The sequence below is a fragment of the Kogia breviceps genome, chromosome 3 (genome assembly GCF_026419965.1).
Source record: "Kogia breviceps isolate mKogBre1 chromosome 3, mKogBre1 haplotype 1, whole genome shotgun sequence".
Taxonomy (NCBI): domain Eukaryota; kingdom Metazoa; phylum Chordata; class Mammalia; order Artiodactyla; family Physeteridae; genus Kogia; species Kogia breviceps.
Window position 1 is genome coordinate 36287028 of NC_081312.1, and position 18236 is coordinate 36305263.

Sequence of the window (18236 nt, forward strand, 5' to 3'; positions counted from 1 at the left end):
AGAATGCTCTAAAAGTTTCACCTTTAATTTGCTGAATATAAAATATATTCCTGAGACCCCACATTCCTGAAACCCCAAAACAAAGTCAATGTCTAAGTAAAACTGAGACTTAGTACTTGACATAGTTTCTAGCTAAAATAATAACCAACAAAATGGATCCAATTATGGCAGTTTACAGAGATAAAGAAATGAAAACATCAAAAGCAAAAAACAAACAAAAAATATTAAGACTATCTAGTCATGTCAGGTGGTTATATATGTAAAAATAAACTATTCACCTGAGAATGGCTATGTAAAAGGGACAAGATAGCCTAGCAGACAAGAGCACAGAATGTAGTCCTGCTCCAAAAAACTGTTGTATGATTTTTTGAAAGTCATTGTATCATCTCTAGAGCTGAAATAATGTAGGCTCAGTGGAATCTTTTGAGGAATAATGATATGACATAAATAAATAATAGTGTTTTCTGGGTGAGAAAACACTACGTAAAGAGAAAAGGATTTTCTAACCTTTTAAAAGAGAAAATTTTGATTTATTTACAAAGTTACTTAAATATCAAGTGTAAAAAATGGCTTACCTTTCTTCCCCTAGAACATAAGATGACGAAATCACATATTTCCAATGGAAGATATTACTGCTTGAATCTGGGTCACTAAAATTACCAACTGTTTAAAATGAGACAAAAGAAAGCAGTAACATTAATTATCTACAACTATACATTTTCTTTGTTGTTAACATGAAACTTACTTACACGAAACCTCAAGGCCCCTCAGGCCTTGAAGAGATATATGTCCCTAGGTTTGAACTCTCCAGGGAAATCTTGCAGCAAAGATTGGACAAATAGTTAAAACTATTTAAACAATTCCTGTTCACGAAATGTAAATGGTTTTCTTAACTAAAAAAATTTTTTTAGTATTTACTGTTATCATCTTACTTTAATCCTTTTTCCCTAAAAAGGAAAACATTAAAGTCCAGCTAATATAAAAAGGCCTCACTGTTTTTTTCTTTAAAAAAAAAAAAAAAGGGAGTGGGGGGAGAGGAATATTCAAACAGCTTCAAGGACAAAAAGCATGTTCTAGACCAGCTCTTATTTACAGTTCCTCATCTAGAATTCAACTAACATCCAACTGCAGCAATCAGCCAAGCTTGGCAAATTAAAATAACAGTAATTTTGACAGATTATCTTCTATAAATATTCAAATATGGACGTTTGTGTGCATGCAAGGGTCTCTATATGCCAATCAAAATGCTTTGTTTAGGATCCTAAAATTGAGCATTTTTTCACCCCTCATTTCTGTAGGGGTGCCCTGAATCCTTAACTTTCATTTTAACTCTTTCACCTCAACCGATAAAGAGGCCAATTATTTCAATTCCGTGACCTGAATTGTATTATCTACAGCCTGAATTTAAAAAATTTAAGAGTAACATTCATAAAAAGAACCAAAAGACAGAAACAAAGAACCTAAGATCTTAAAAATCTAGGTCTGTAAAGACAAAAGGAAAGATCCAGGAATTGGGGGCAGTGGGGATGAGGGAGGTAGGCAGAGGATCTTGAAGGATGGCAACTGAATAAATTTTTAGTCATGTGATCAGGTATGTCTTGGTAAAGTAAAATCCAAATGTAAAGAGCAATTAACAACTTCATAAATTTGGGCTGTATGCAAAGTTCAATTAAGGTAGACTACCATTTATTTGGCTCAAGGAAAGAAGATCCTATGCTTTGATGACAACCTGAAGTACATCAAAGTATCAAAAGTGGAAAAATGCATTTAGTATGAAATTCAAACCAAAATTTGAAATCCATAGATAGCCCTATTTAATCAAGAATAATGGCTTTAATGAACACAAGCTATCTGATGCATGAATTTTCTAATTGTCCTCCTATCCTATCTCCCATTAGTTTCCCTTAAAATTATACACAATTACTAAAAAGACTCAGATGTTCCAGGAAAACTACAAGTGAATGGCATGCCTCTGTGTCTAGAGCAGAATCAAAATTATGGAAGAAAAGTCAACCTATTCTGAGGCACTGCCCTTCTAGTGCCACCTGGAAAGAAACAGCTATAAATACCTCTACTAAAATTGCTCAAAATATTTCTAGAAAGTGGGCTTGCAAGAAACTCTTACTTAATGATCCACTCCATTCAACCACCCAAAACCAGGTCCAACAATGGATCCAAGCCAGACCAGTGGTTTGTTCTCAAAGCAGGAAAGAAAGAAGAAAGTTTGGTCTAGGGACCAGTAGCTTCAGCCTCCACTGGGAGCTTCTTAGAGATGCAGAATCTCAGGCCCTAACCAGGGACATACTGAATCAGAATCTGCATTTTAACAAGATTCCCAAATAATTCACATACATATTAAACTTTGAGAAGCTCTGCAGGAAGAAGAATATTAGAATGAGAGAGAAGGTATAATCTTCTGTTCAAAGATTAGTTCCACTGTAGGCCACTGGCCAATAAGCAACCAATTTTTAACCTCTGGTTTATCATTACTCCTACAATTTTTGTATTTTGAATAAGGGATCTTCAAAAACAGAAATCCCTTTAGAGTCAAAGGAATGAGTAATAGACTCTCAATTCCCAAGAAAGGCTGTGACAGTTATCTTAGAGCATGTAGTCCTGTCTCATGCCTCCACATCACGTTAGCTAGACAAGTAATTTAAAAATAATGATAATAACTCCTTTCATTCTAAATCCTAGACACTAAGAGCATGCGGGATCCCTGTAGCTAAGAAAGAGACCAAGAGAAGAGGAGAAGGCTATATGTGCTGGTTATTCAGCTACAGTCTCTCAGCAGCAAATCCACCCTTTAATACTCAGCTCAGTAACGCTTAAAATAGAACTCTGGAAACTACTTTTCTCTTTTGCCAGCTAGCTTCCTCATACTGCCAATAAGAACACTAAAAGGAGAAACTTGCTTTTTCCACTCAGCATTGCCCTAGCACAGGCCCTCCACCCCAGCAGCAGCAGTTGGTGACAGCCACAAGTTTTCTCTGGCACTCTCAGAAGTACCAGCAACAGCCAGACAGTACCCCCACAGAAGTTTTGAGCCCCAGCCCTCTGGATGATTGATGCTTTCTGCAATTTTTGACTCTGTGTTACTCCAGTGTTCCCCTTTTGCCTTTTCAGCCTCCGACACCTGTATAACCCACTCCCTGTATTAAATTTTCTTGGTAGAAATATCCAGTGTAGATTGTTTCCCTGTCCAGATTCTAACTGATATATCATGACTAGATGGAATAAAATTTCAGCAAGATTTGATCAGTTTGGAAAACTACTTTCCCAAAACATGGTAGTCCATGAGAAAATATTTACTGCCTCCCCTCAAAAATATGTACAAGAAGGGAAACAGAGGCAAGAAGTACAGTAGAGAAAGAAAAATGAGGGAATATAACCTAAGAAAGTAATGTACTAAAACAAATATCATGGTAGAAAACACACTTTAGCTCCCAAAAACATAAAGAAAGGGCCAATAAAAAGTATGAAACAAATATAAGTTTTCCACCTTAATAAAAATCACAAGAATTTAAGAAGTGGAAGGAACTTTATTCTTCTGCCTCTGCCACTGTTCAGTTTTGTTAAAGTAATTTTATGTTGAGTTTGAATTACTATACTTTCAGGAAGCTGTTGAGAAATTAGGGAGACTCCAAAGAAGATTACAAAAATGATGAAAGCAATAGGAGATAAAAGCCATGAAGAAGGGTTCAAGGAGTCAAACTTTTTAGTCCAGTATAGTGTGAAGATAACTTCAAGGCAAAATTATTAGCTGCCTCCTAGTTAAAGAGTTTTGACCAGCTATGCTTCATCATCCCTACAGATGCTTAAAGGGATAGAAGATAACAGTAAATGAAGACATAAAATGGAGCTACTTAGCTTACTGACTCTCCTTCACATCACTAAAGGAGTAGCTCTTAATGCTATTCACACATAAGAATGACCTAGAATAGTTTTTTACAAAAAACGAAAAAATGATAATGATGATGATAATGTCCAGAACACTAATGCCAGAGATCTGATTTAACTAGTCTGAGGTAAAGCCTAGGCATGTTTTTTAAAAAACAAAAACAAAAAACACCCAAGTGTTTATAAAGTACTGACAGAAGGATTCAGAATCACTAGTAGGGCATTCTATAACTTTAGTACTCAAGTTATGATCTAAAGACTAACTACATTCAGATTACCTGTGGAGCTTTTTAGAATTGCAGCATCTCAGGCCTATTCCAAAGCTAGTAGAAATCTACATGTTACCAAGATCCCCAAGTAACCTGTATGCACATTGAAGTTTGAAAAACATTGTTCTGTAACAGTTTGAAAAGGGTGTGTGAGAGAGGATGAGTGTGTGTGTGCGCGCGCATGCGTGCACATGTACACACAAAACTCCAGCCTAAAAATAACTTTCTAAATTAAGCTTTTCTAAAGTTTTAAAATATTAATTTTGTTAACTTTTAAAGTCTATTAGCGTCTACCGAGACTACTATTTTAGAGAGTGAATAATAACTAATACATATTCAGCCTGTACTATCTGCAGGCATTGTTCTTTACTAAATGATTTAATCCTCAACACGTGTAAAAAGTAGACAATTTTATAATCCCTGTCTTACAGAAAAAACCGAGGCAAGAGTTATATAAAATAAATAACCTGCCCCAGGTCACACAACTAGTAAGTGGTAAAGCTGAGAACTGAACCCAGATAGTCTTGTTTAAGAGTTTATACTCTTAACCACAAAAAATAATACTATGTTTACCAATACCATACCAAAACATTTTGAAATAATTCACAAGGAAAGTATAATTATTGGAAATAAAAATGCTATAAGAATAAAGGGGAAAAAAATCAGTGTGCTTTTCTCTGATTTAAAAGGAAAAATATCAACAGTTATAATAGTAGTATAATCACATCAATACTGTTATGGGTTTGTGGCCCACACTTAGAGAGGAATATGACAGAAAAGGCAGTAACTCAGATTACCTGTAACACCAACACTGTCAATATTTTGGGGTGAGTGATAAACATACCAATACTGCACACGGGCCTCCTATGAAAGAAAAATGTCTGGAGACAAACCACTCTGCTCTCTGGGAAATAACTGAAACCCCATGTTAGGAGAGACATTTTCCGTGATGCCTCCTTAATTCACCCTGCACTCTTACCGCCACCGCCCCCTCCTTAGAAAAGAAAAGGACATAAGGCTATGATTATTTTTCACAATGAAACAGGCATGATATAAAATGTAGTCTGATTTTTTCTCCTCTTCTGTACTCCACTGCTCCTAACTTATAAAAGAGTTCACTCTCTGCTTCTGTCACAACAGAAGCAAAATCTCCAGTCCCAGGAAGACCCAAATGATTCTTTTGAAAATGCTGAAGACTGCTTTTAAAGAAGAGGTCAGACAATAAGCTCAATAAAAGACCTACTAGAACGGTTTAATAATTCATGTGAATTCTAAATAGCACAACAGAATATAGCCAAAGATCCCAGAGATAAATAATATTATTGTATTGGCAAACAGATTGAGTTTAAAATACGCAAAATTATATCCTATGAGTATTTAAAGCAGAGCAACAATGTTTATGATGTTTTAGCTTCATTCAGTCCAAGGACACTCCCCAAAAATAAAGTGTACAATACCTTCAGTCCAAGGACACTCCCCAAAAGTAAAGTGTACAATACCTTTTTCATTAACAATGACAAAGCCCTGTTGACCTCATTTCTGAGAATGAACAAAACTACAGATATTAAAAGTGGAGTTGCTTAACCCACAGAGTTATTAAAGTGGATGCTGGAGCCAGAAAGATTTGGGGGCTAAAGACACCAATGCAAAGACTCACTGAAATGGAGTCTTCTAAAGACCTCAATGTAAAATTATGACTTGAAGACAATTCATTGGTTCCTTTAGGTAAGGTTTTACATGAAGAATCTAAGAAAGCTGAGGTTCATGTGAAGCACTGTAGGGATGAAACTTGATTTCCCAAACTGTGGATTTGGAGTAAGACTTCCCAGGAAGCCAACATAGACAAAACCCAGAAGAAGAGTGTTCTTAGGAAGGAACACAACTGTCAAAAAACACAGAACCTGAGCATTCCTGATATGACTCTTTCATTAACTAATATGACTAATAAAGTGACCGATACCAAAACTCCTTGAAAATTTCCATCAGGTTTTAATAATTCATATTAGTTATGTAAATTATTTATAGTTATATTTTCCTTTCTAGTTAGCACCAGAAAACGACTCTCTTCACCTCTCTACCTATCTTCATAATAGTATGTTCTCAATCTGCCTTACTTTCCTACCCTATTCAAAAAGACTACATTATTTGAATAATAAAGTAAAATATGTTATATTTATGAAAAAATTAAAATATACCTCAAAGAAGTGATATTTACTAAATAACAGTTGAATGAACAAATATCACTACCCTCCTACACTCATAACATGGAAAAAATTTAATGGAAAAAATTTACCAGCTCCATCACCAATAAAATAGAAAGCTTATTATATCAAAGAAACACAACTATTTAAAAACCACTAGAATCATTTTTTAATCATCAGGAAGAATAAATTTAAAAAGATGATTCTCAAAATTCATGGTGAATCAGAATTATTAAGCTCGTAAAATTGCAGAATCCAAGCTCCGTGACCAGAGATTCTGATTCATAAAGTCTGAGTTTCTAAAGATGAACCCAAAACTCTACATTTTAACAAGCTTCCTAAGTGATTACCATGCAGATTATCCTTGAACTACACTTTAATATATACTTCACCTTCAATCCACTGTCAACTCCTCAATAAGTCTTTGAAGTCTGGTCAGAATGCCCACTCCTAAGTCTTATCTTAACAGCCTCAACTTCTACCTAAACTACATGCTTGGAACTAACACAGAGAAAAAAATTATAGTAACCAGTTATTGGACATATATTACTATGGGCTATAAAACTTCGCATGATCTATTATATATACATAAGAATTAAATGATATTTTGCATGTAAAGTACATAGTACAGTGTCTAGTTAAAACAAATAAATGCTCAATAGAAGTAGCTGCTAGTTGAAAACTAATGTCTACACAAAAACCTACACATGGTTGTTTATAGCTTTATTCATAATTGCCAAAACTTGGAAGCAACCAAAATGTCCTTCAGTAGGTGAATGGATAAGTAAACTATGGTACATCCAGACACTGAAATACTTACTATTCAGTGCTAAAAAGGAATGAGCTATCAAGTCATGAGGAGACATGGGGGGAACCTTAAAGTGAATGAAGTCAATCTGAGAGGGCTACATAGTGTATGATTCCAACTAATATGCCATTTTGGAAAAGGAAAAACTATGGAGACAGTAAAAAGATATGGAATTATCCAGGGCTGGAAGTTGGGGAGAAGGGATGAAAAAACACAGAGGATTTGGGGGCTGCAGTGAATGTACTTTTTATGATTTTATAATGATAAATACATATCATTATATATTTGTCCAAACCCACAGAATGTACAACATAAAGAGTGACTCCTAAGGTAAACTGTGGATTTTTGATTATGATGTGTCAATGCAGGTTCATCAATTGTAACAAATGTACCATTCTGGTGGGGAATGTGGGCAATGGAGGAGGCTATGCATGTGTAGGGGCAAAGCATACACAGGAAACCTCTGTACCTCCCTCTCAGTTTTGCTGTGAACCTAAAACTGCTCTAAAAAAACCCTGTCTTTATTTAAAAAACAAACCGTAAACTGCTATTGTCCCTAACAGCAGAGATATTATTTTGCAGGGGTCCTCCTAACAACCCTAAGAGGTGGTTGCTATTATTTCCAAATTGCAGTTAAGGAAACTAAGGTTTAATAACTTGCCTGGGCAAGTAACTTGCGCAGATATAGTTAAGGAGCAGAGACAGGATTCAAGAGAAACCAAGTAACTCCAAAATCTGAACCCTTTACTCTAACCTAACTTCCTGAAGCAGCCAGACAACAACAGCCACTACAAAACCACTCCAACAGTCATAACCACCTTTTACAAGAATTTTCCTGAGTCATCTCCATGTCAGTCATGACCTAAGCACACTCTCACAACTTTCCTATAAGTCTAAGAATTAAAGAAGGACAGGCATAGGACTCTGATGGATGGCTGAGGACAGGTAATTGTAATAACCAATATTAAGTATGTGTTAATGAATGAACTACTTTTCATTAAGGAATGTTCTAATAAATATAATACTTAATGAGTGTTTAATGTTTTCAAAGCACTTTAGAACTATAAGTTACTAATAACTCCATGACAAGGCTCAATATGACTGTTAACCTTCCAGCAGAAAATATGAACAGACAGGTTAATAAAATCTAGTCTAAAGTTAAACAGCTAACACTAAATAACTTGAGATTTCATTAACCTGTCAAACTCAGTCTTGGGACTCTCCACAGATAAGGACTGTAATCCTTAGTTAAGAGTCTAAGAAGCCATGGCGGGGCAGGTCAATTCAAAATAACTAAGACTTTTATATTTCATCCACACAAAATATGAACATAATAAATATGAAATTCAAAGTTCTCTAACATGATGTTTCCTATTCAAATTTCATAAAATTTTATTATGTTCCGAATGATTAAGTTTTGTATATGAATCATTTATTTTTTAAAACACCGTAACTTTTCTCAAAATATCTGTTTTTCCCCTCATCTCAAATTGCTCCCAGGTGGCTAATGTTTTCTTTCTTCCAAGTATATTTCTAGCTTATATCAAGTTTTCATGCTTATATTGCATCATAAAATCTAGTCCTTACAAGAGCCTCACCAAAATTCCCTTTCCCCCTGATTTGCACAGTAGATTATATTCAGGTTCCTTCCTTTCTGATACCATCATTCAATCTTAAAATGTTGAATAAATTCTATATTTCACCTCCTCCACCACCACCACCTAAACCAAGTTATTACCAGCCTTAAAATGTTCATCTTTTATCTCTAATGGCTATCACACTTAGAGAAGGAAAGGCAGAGAATTTTTCCCAGAGGGGGCTCCAAGTCATCTTTAAGAAGCAATATGTGGTAGCATTAAGGGTTTGGTCTCTAGAACCAAAAAGCATGAACCCTGCCTTCTACTGTGCAAAGCTCAGCTCCCTCATCTGTAACAAGGGTAAATACTATTAAGTTATCACAATGTTAAATTAATATTTCATTTAACTAATTTCAATATTAAAATAGCAACACCATAGATTGTTGTAAGATAAAATAAGAAAAGCATTTAGGACAGCATCTGGGACTTTAGTGCTAATAATTGTTAGCTATTATTATCATTATTTCCTTTTTTGTCCTGCTTCCTGAATCTATCATTCTCTTTCTACTCCTGGCTGTTCCATCAATAGGTTCTCTCTTCAGTCAAGCCTGCAACATATCCAACAAAATGTAATAGCAGATGGAGAGGGAGATCATTTGGGGCCGACAAAAACAAAGAACACCAAACACAAGAGCCCGTAAGAAAAGTGTACTGCATCACATAACAGAAAAATTCTTCGGTATGAGGAAAGCTAATTCTGGGACCCTGTAAAAGGTATCTTCAAGGGGGTTGGAATAGATGTTCTTTTTTTTTTTTTTTTTGCGGTGCGCTGGCGTCTAACTGCTGTGGCCTCTCCCGCTGCGGAGCACAGGCTCTGAACGCACAGGCTCAGCGGCCATGGCTCACGGGCCCAGCCGCTCCGTGGCATGTGGGATCTTCCCGGACCGGGGCACGAACCCGTGTCCCCTGCATCGGCAGATGGACTCTCAACCACTGCGCCACCAGGGAAGCCCGGAATAGATGTTCTTAAAGTCCCCTTTTAATCAAACTCTATGTCCCTGTCAAAGTATCCAACCCAGATGTTAAAATCCGGAACCTATTCTATTGATAATATTCAACAAGACTAAAAACTGTATGTTCTTTGTGACACTTTGACTCAGCTACTGACTCATATCCATACACCTAAAAATTAACAAGCTCTTATCTGCATCTATTGGAGAGCCTAAGTTTAGACCTCTATCACATGGCAACCCATGTTAAAAATCTGTCCACTCTTACCTAAAAGCTCAAAAAGCAGAAGATATATATATATATATATATATATATATATATATATATATATATATATATGAAAAGGTCAAAATGCTCACTTGTGGTGTACTGAGTCTCATGGACCTAGAGCAGATTCAGGTGAGTAGCTCTTTAACTTAAGCCAAAATTTAGTTCAGCTTAACATCCCATTATCCTTTCATATTCTGTCACATATTGTAGACATTTGCATTATATATTTTATTTCCTACTTCCCCAAATTAGACATAAAGTGTATCTTAAAGGCAAGGACTATATCTTCCTTAATTCAAAACTCTACAACCTTAATTCTGACATATTGGATACACAAATATTTGTGATGCTAGATTGAATCTATAGTTATAGTATAAAACAATATTATTTACCTTTGTGAAGTCTTCGTTTTTTAAAACAATTTCACATGATTTCATTTGATTATTCCAGTAATCCTATAGTCACATCAAATATATAGTCTCATTTTTTATGAAGTACCTGAATCTCAAAAGTCTGATTAACTAATTAAAAATTATTCACTTTAGTATGTCTTAATAAGCAAGCTTTTAGTCCAAGACCATGCTGGTCATAAGTGACAAAAGCCAGAACTACACTGCGCTATATCACACCATGCTAGAGCCTTTCTCAGAGAGAACCCGTAAGGGAAGGAAGAAAATGAAAGAAGACAGTGACAACAACTTTTGATAATGAAATAAATATATGGCCAATCCTTAAATAAAACTGAATTGCTTTTCACATTTCATTTTTCCTATCTTATTGAAGTCTCAAAGTTTTATTTTCCTTCCTAAGAGTTTCTTTCTGCTAAGTTTCTTCCTTTATCCTCACAGTATTAGTTGTACCTTCATCAACAAAGTATACTCCATCTCAAATTTTACCTGCTATCTGCCCTAATAACATATAAGCCAAACTGTTTTAAAAGTTATGCAGTTTAAAAGTTTCCTCACTCTGCTTTAATGAATGTTTTACTATTCACTTGAATTCACCAGTATTCTCTGAAATGGCTTTTGTTCAAAGCTACCCTCTCTAAAAATAACCTACTATGTAAGTTCACATTCTGCTGATATATCCACTAGACTTATGTGAGAAAAGAATTGGCAGCTTCTCTATAAAAGTACCTACAATGAACAATCAACATTAGCTGACACTAAGATAATAAAAGCAAGTTAACTTGTTACCTATTGTCACTACTGAGTTCATATTTAGAACGTCCTATAAAGCTCCCATTTAATCAATGACTTAATGTATTAATTCACTTGACTTCTCTGAATCTGTTTCCTTATGTGCAATAATAAGAAAGTTGCTCTAGATCTTTGGAATTTCTTCTAAGTTCTAAAGAGTTCCTGAGCCTGGGGATTTATATCCAAGTTTATTTACCCTCTAAAAATTGATTTATTATTTTAATGAACATATGTGCACCTTTTCTATCTACTGTACTTGAAGGTAAGAACTATATATCTTTGTATCCTTACCCCTTTGAACGTGGTGCTATGCACATACAGGCATGTTTCAGCTGCCTTTCTACCTTAAGAGTTAAATTGTTAGCTTTGGCAGAAGACTCTTTCAATTCCCTATGTGTGATTCAATGGCAAATCACTACAATTTCTGAGAAGATAACACTGTAAAATGAGGTTAAAATCCAAGTTATGTTATTATAGCCCAGGATCGATATTCAGCGTGACTAGCATCCACAAAAGAGATGGTAATTAACTGGGACAGGGAGACTGGCCCTAAACCTTGCTCTTAGTCACAGTTCTTCATAACCCTTATATCCGTTTCCCAACTGATGAACTGAAAACCAGACCTTAGAATGACATCCACATCCCTAGATCATAAAACTATAGGAAGGAAAAGTGAGGGAAACGTTAACATGAATGTATATTTTACTTCTGATTCAATCTAATAGAACTTGCTCCAAAAATTAAGAAATTTACCAAATTTGTTCTTAGACAAGGTGAAAGGCAATTTCCTATTACAGTAAAATTTGAATTAATATTTTTTAAAACATAGACATAAGGTTCTTTTTAGGTATTTCCAGTCAACCTGTAATAATGTCAACATTAGCTTAAATTTAGATTGAAAGCCTATTATCCTTCTAAGTATTTTTAGTAGATGCCTAGGCCTTGATAAAAATCACTAAACTGTGTTTGGAATAGTCATACATCTATAAAATTCAATGCAGAAACAAGCAGACAACAATCATTTAACTGTGCATAGAGCAGTAAGAAAACAAAAGTCTCTGGGAACCTTAACAAAGAGTCACATATAATCATTACATCTGCATGCAGTTAAACACATGGCACTCCACTTTCGGGAATCCTGAGCTTACCAAAACTTTTACAGCTAAATTTGGGTTACTTGGGGTGAGGGAAAGAGATGCGAAAGGGGAGTGAGGAGCCTTTAAAAACCCCTATTTTGACTAATCTGCAGCTGTAATTACAGCTGTTCTGAAGCTTTTCTTGGAACTACCCAATTACATTTTTTAAAATAATAATAACCAAAAGTAGGTTTAATGAACTGAAAAATTTAACAGGAGGACTTCTTCATAGTTAAAGGCTATTTCTATTGTTTGTTCTCTGCAACGAATAGATAAGGATTGTTACATAAATGCAAGAAGCTTTCTCAGCTTCCTTGAATGTTGGAGTTTTAACCAAAAAAATACATTAGAAAATACACTGCCCTTCCTTCCTTTAGCACTTTTGCAGAAACTCACATTTTATATTTCTCCTCCCTTGCCATGCCATCTATTTGGCATACCTATGAAACAAATCTATGACCCAAAGCAGAAATATGTATGATATCAATAAACAACACATTGAATCTGTAACAGAGAAGACCCAATTTTGACTCCATGTTGGATCTATTTCTTTGACTTTAGCCTTTGCTTTTCATTGCTTTTGTTATTATAATCATACATAATGGCCTGCCTCAGGGAACCCTGCCCACCTGTGGAGGGCTGCAAGAAAGAAGAAATTAACACATCTCCTCCCCGAGGCTGGCCATTCCAGGAGATGTACTGCAAGACTGATGGCCCTTTTTACTTTACCTCCTCCCTGCCTCTCCCTCTCTATTCTGCCTTTTTTTACTTTACTTCCCTCTATGATTCTATAAAAGAAACTGGCATCCAGACCCCTATAAGATGGTTTTTCTAGTGACCCTAGTCCACCATCTTCTCAGTCTGCCGGCTTTCCAAATAAAGTCATATTCCTTGCCTTAACACCTTGTCTCCCAATTTATTGGCCTGTCGTGCAGCGAGCAGAGCAAGCTTGCACTCCGTAACAAATCCTTTTGATATCATTCCAAATATATTCTCTAATAGTGTATTTACATTTAAAAAAAAGGTTACATCATACACCAGCACAAATGGAGTTATACACATTGTAGACTCATTTTTGCGTTATATTTTAGATATGATCAGCATCTCAGTTCTCTCGATAATTATTCATTCAAAGGGACAAATACTTTAAAATCACAAATGTCATTCCCGTCCAAGACGGTGACATAAGAGGCTCCCAAACTCACTGCCTCCCACAGACACAATGAATCTACAGCCAAACATGCAACACAAATCTATGGAACTTTCTAAATAACTGATTTGTTAATTTTAAAAATGTCCTGAACAGTTGAGATTTTACATAGCATGTTTTTATTTCTGTCTGTGGGTAACAGGAATTTCTAGAAAAACATCAAAGAGTAAATGAAGATACTTTCTTGAGAAGAAATAAAAAAGGATGTCTTTCAGAGTTCCCAACATTTAAAGATAGGGAGATTAAAAAAGATACTTCCCAGAAAAGTAAAGAAAGCTTAAGTAGTGAACATTTGCTTTATACTGATATTATCAAATGTTACAAGTGGAGGAGAATGTCGTTTAAGGAGCAAAGTAATATATTATGAAGGAAAGGTTTTTGCCAGTGACTTACTATTTAGATGTAGATAAATGTTTTCTAACTTCCTCTGAATATCAAAAAGAGAAAGCCACATTACTGAAATTTTTGTGATCTTGTGCAGAACAAAAAAAATAACTTTCTCATAAGTTATGGAAAAGTACTTAAGTACACATGGTAATATTAAAATACTGATTACATCTGACACATTTACCCTGAGAGCTTCACAGTATATCAAATATATTTTCCATAGTTATGACAAGCATATCCATGTAGAAATAGCAGATATACTAACTAACCTTCATATTTTTTTTCATTCAATCTGGTTTGAAAAGTACAAGATCTGTGGTGAGCTTTATCAGGAAAGAATAGGAAACTCACTTCCCTTTCTATATTCTGAAAAGGTAGGAAGAAATGCCCCAATAATCCTAAATATGATGGCTAAATAATGATATTTTCCTAAACTCTAAAGAGGCCAATGTCTTCCATGGATACCTGTACTTAAACTGAAAGGTAAGCAAGCATTACAGAAAGAACACAGGGAGCCACAAAGCAAGAGGCAAACTCACAGATAATAAGAGGATTTGCATATTCAAAGGGGACAAAGATAATTTAATTTCAAAGCACAGATTATATTTATAGGAGATTGTATACACTTGTAGTCAAAAAGTACCTCATAAAGGCAAAGAAATCACATGAAGCAGACAAGTCACCAAACTCAAAAATGAACAGTGTTAAGTACCAGCTCCTAGAAACCAGTAATGCATGGAAAATTCCCAGATTTTTAGTGTCTTCACAGATTTTTCTATCATTGGTTCTTGCAGTCTTTTCCCAACCCCCCAACCCCTCTCCCCCAAGACCCAAGTATGAGGGCCCTTTACCCTGGTCATGATTTTAGACCCCTTCTGGCTCTTGATCTCAGAAGGCAATATCTTTATGAAACTTCAAAGAACAAGGAATTAAGTATTTTGTAGTGCTGAAAAGTTCTCTCAGGCTTTGCTTCCTGTACTCTTTGCACTGTGTTTTGGATCCTGTTATGTAGGTGCTTTGTAGAGCAAACAATAATGTCTGATAATGAAAAGCTTCAAAGTAGACATATGGCTGGAAGGGAGATTGAATAGGGTTTTGCAGCAGCTATTTTAGTTGATGACACATCTTCAACTTAAACTGCAATTGATTAAAAAAAATTTGGCCTTATCCTTCTGTAATGATTCTAATAGAACTCAAATGAGATCATTTTTAATAGCTAGTTTGCAAACTTTGGTAGGTGCAAGCAACCTTTCAAAGCGTACCTGTGCATTTCAGGGAGCACAGTTTGTGACTGAATGGATTAGCTATTCTCTTTTATCTTTTTAATGCATTACTGTATATCTATCAGGATAGATCACATCTTAGGTCACAAATCAAGCCTCAGTAAATTTGAGAAAATTGAAATCATATCAAGCATCTTTTCTGACCAAAACACTATGAGATTAGAAATGAATTACAGGCAAAAAAACGTAAAAATAACAAACACATGGAGGCTAAACAATATGTTACTAAATAACCAGGAGATCACTGAAGAAATCAAAGAGGAAATCAGAAGATACCAAGAGACAAATGACAATGAAAACACCATGATCCAAAACCTATGGGATGCAGCAAAAACAGTTCTAACAGGGAAGTTTATAGCAATACAAGCCTACATCAAGAAACAAGAAAAATCTCAAATAAACAATCTTACCTTACACCTAAAGGAACTAGAGAAAGAAGAACAAACAAAACCCAAAGTTAGCAGAAGGAAAGAAATCATAAAGATCAGAGCAGAAATAAATGAAATAGAAACAAAGAAAACAATAGCAAAGATCAATAAAACTAAAAGCTGGTTCTTTGAGAAGATAAACAAAATTGATAAACCATTAGCCAGACTCATTAAGAAAAGAGGGAGAGGACTCAAATCAATAAAATTAGAAATATAAAAGGAGAAGTTACAACAGACATTGCAGAAGTACAAACATCCTAACAAACTACTAAAAGCAACTCTATGCCAATAAAATGGACAACCTGGAAGAAATGGACAAATTCTTAGAAAGGTATAACCTTCCAAGACTGAAGCAGGAAGAAACAGAAAATATGAACAGACCAATCACAAGTAATGAAATTGAAACTGTGATTAAAAATCTTCAAACAAACAAAAGTCCAGGACCAGATGGCTTCACAGGTGAATTCTATCTAACATTTAGAGAAGTGCTAACACCCAACCTTCTCAAACTCTTCCAAAAAATTGCAGAGGAAGGAACACTCCCAAACTCATTCTATGAGGTCACCATCACCCTGACACCACAACCAGACAAAGATACTGCAAAAAAAGAAAATTACAGACCAATACCACTGATGAATATAGATGCAAAAATCCTCAACAAAATACTAGCAAACAGAATCCAACAACACATTAAAAGGATCATACACCACGATCAAGTGGGATTTATCCCAGGGATGCAAGGATTCTTCAATATATGCAAATCAATCATTGTGATACACCATATTAACAAACTGAAGAATAAAAACCATATGATCATCTCAATAGATGCAGAAAAAGCTTTTGACAAAATTCAACACCCATTTATGATAAAAACTGTCCAGAAAGTGGGCATAGAGGGAACCTACCTCAACATAATAAAGGCCGTATACGACAAACCCACAACAAACATCATTCCCAATGGTGAAAAACTGAAAGCATTTCCTCTAAGATCAGGAACAAGACAAGGATGTCCACTCTCACCACTATTATTCAACATAGTTTTGGAAGTCCTAGGCACGGTAATCAGAGAAGAAAAAGAAATAAAAGGAATACAAATTGGAAAAAAAGAAGTAAAACTGTCACTGTTTGCAGATGACATGATACTATACATAGAGAATCCTAAAACTGCCATCAGAAAACTACTAGAGCTCATCAGTGAATTTGGTATTGTTGCAGGATACAAAATTAATGCACAGAAACCTCTCGCATTCCTATACACTAATGATGAAAAATCAGAAAGAGAAATTATGGAAACACTCCCATTTACCATTTCAACAAAAAGAATAAAATACCTAGGAATAAACCTACCTAGGGAGACAAAAGACCTATATGCAGAAAACTATAAGACACTGATGAAACAAATTAAAGATGATACCAACAGATGGAGAGATATACCATGTTCTTGGATTGGAAGAATCAATATTGTGAAAATGACTATACTACCTAAAGCAATCTACAGATTCAAGGTAATCCCTATCAAATTACCACTGGCATTTTTCACAGAACTAGAACAAATCATCTTAAAATTTGTATGGAGACACAAAAGACCCCGAATAGCCAAAGTAGTCTTGAGGGAAAAAAACGGAGCTGGAGGAATCAGAGTCCTGACTTCAGACTATCTTACAAAGCTACAGTAATCAAGATAATATGATACTGACACAAAAACAGAAACATAGATCAATGGAACAAGATAGAAGGCCCAGAGTTAAACCCATGCACCTATGGTCAACTTACCTATTACAAAGGAGGCAAAGATATACAATGGAGAAAAGACAGCCTCTTCAATAAGTGGTGCTGGGAAAACTGGAAAGCTACATGTAAAGGAATGAAATTAGAACACTCTCTAACACCATACACAAAAATAAACTCAAAATGGATTAGAGACCTAAATGTAAGACCGGACACTATAAAACTCTTAGAGGAAAACATAGGAAGAACACTCTGACACAAATCACAGCAAGATCTTTTTTGATCCACCTCCTAGAGCAATGGAAATAAAAACAAAAGTAAACAAATGGGACCTAATGAAACCTAAAAGTTTTTGCATAGCAAAGGAAACCATAAACAAGACGAAAAGACAACCCTCAGAATGGGAGAAAATATTTGCCAATGAATCAACAAAGGATTAATCTCCAAAATGTATAAACAGCTCATGCAGCTCAATATTACAGAAACAAACAACCCAATCCAAAAATGGGCAGAAGACCTAGGTAGACATTTCTCCAAAGAAGACATACAGATGGCCAAAAAGCACATGAAAAGCTGCTCAACATCACTAATTATTAGAGAAATGCAAATCAAAACTACAGTGAGGTTATCACCTCACACCAGTTAGAATGGGCATCATCAGAAAATCTACAAACAACAAATGCTGGAGAGGGTGCGGAGAAAAGGGAACCCTCTTGCACTGTTGGTGGGAATGTAAATTGACACAGCCACTATGGAGAACAGTATGGAGGTTCCTTAAAAACCTAAAAATAGAATTACCATATGATCCAACAATCCCACTACTGGGCAT

At 35.3% G+C, this 18236-nt stretch overlaps 1 protein-coding gene across 7 annotated transcripts in view; it reads right to left on the reverse strand.

Annotated features, from left to right (window-relative positions):
• The window catches only part of FUT8 (fucosyltransferase 8), a 350097-nt gene that overhangs the window by 220015 nt on the left and 111846 nt on the right, over positions 1 to 18236 (reverse strand). For 4 of the 7 annotated variants that reach the window (XM_059059069.2, XM_059059067.2, XM_067028314.1 and 1 more), the window contains one exon: positions 576 to 663. The exons of the other annotated variants lie outside the window; for them this stretch is intronic. The gene's annotated coding sequence lies outside the window, so the exon portion shown is untranslated. The remainder of the gene's footprint in view (positions 1 to 575; positions 664 to 18236) is intronic. 7 annotated transcript variants of the gene reach the window in all.